Source organism: Branchiostoma floridae, chromosome 11 (assembly GCF_000003815.2).
Source record: "Branchiostoma floridae strain S238N-H82 chromosome 11, Bfl_VNyyK, whole genome shotgun sequence".
Lineage (NCBI taxonomy): Eukaryota > Metazoa > Chordata > Leptocardii > Amphioxiformes > Branchiostomatidae > Branchiostoma > Branchiostoma floridae.
Window position 1 is genome coordinate 14,850,637 of NC_049989.1, and position 236 is coordinate 14,850,872.

Sequence of the window (236 nt, forward strand, 5' to 3'; positions counted from 1 at the left end):
ATGCCTTTACATTTTGTGGTGATTTAATTTCATGGTAGGGAGAAAATGGAGTGTCTGCATTGCTTTTTAGTTCATTGAAGTATAATTGCGGTGAATAAGTGAGTGCAGAAATTCCAAAGTCACAAGAAAAATTTCAAGAAATACATAAAAATATAACTGTATGAAGTGTACCTCAGTTTTAGACTCCATTGTAGTCTTCGGAACGGGGCTGTGTTTTTTTTGGGGGGGGGGGGGGG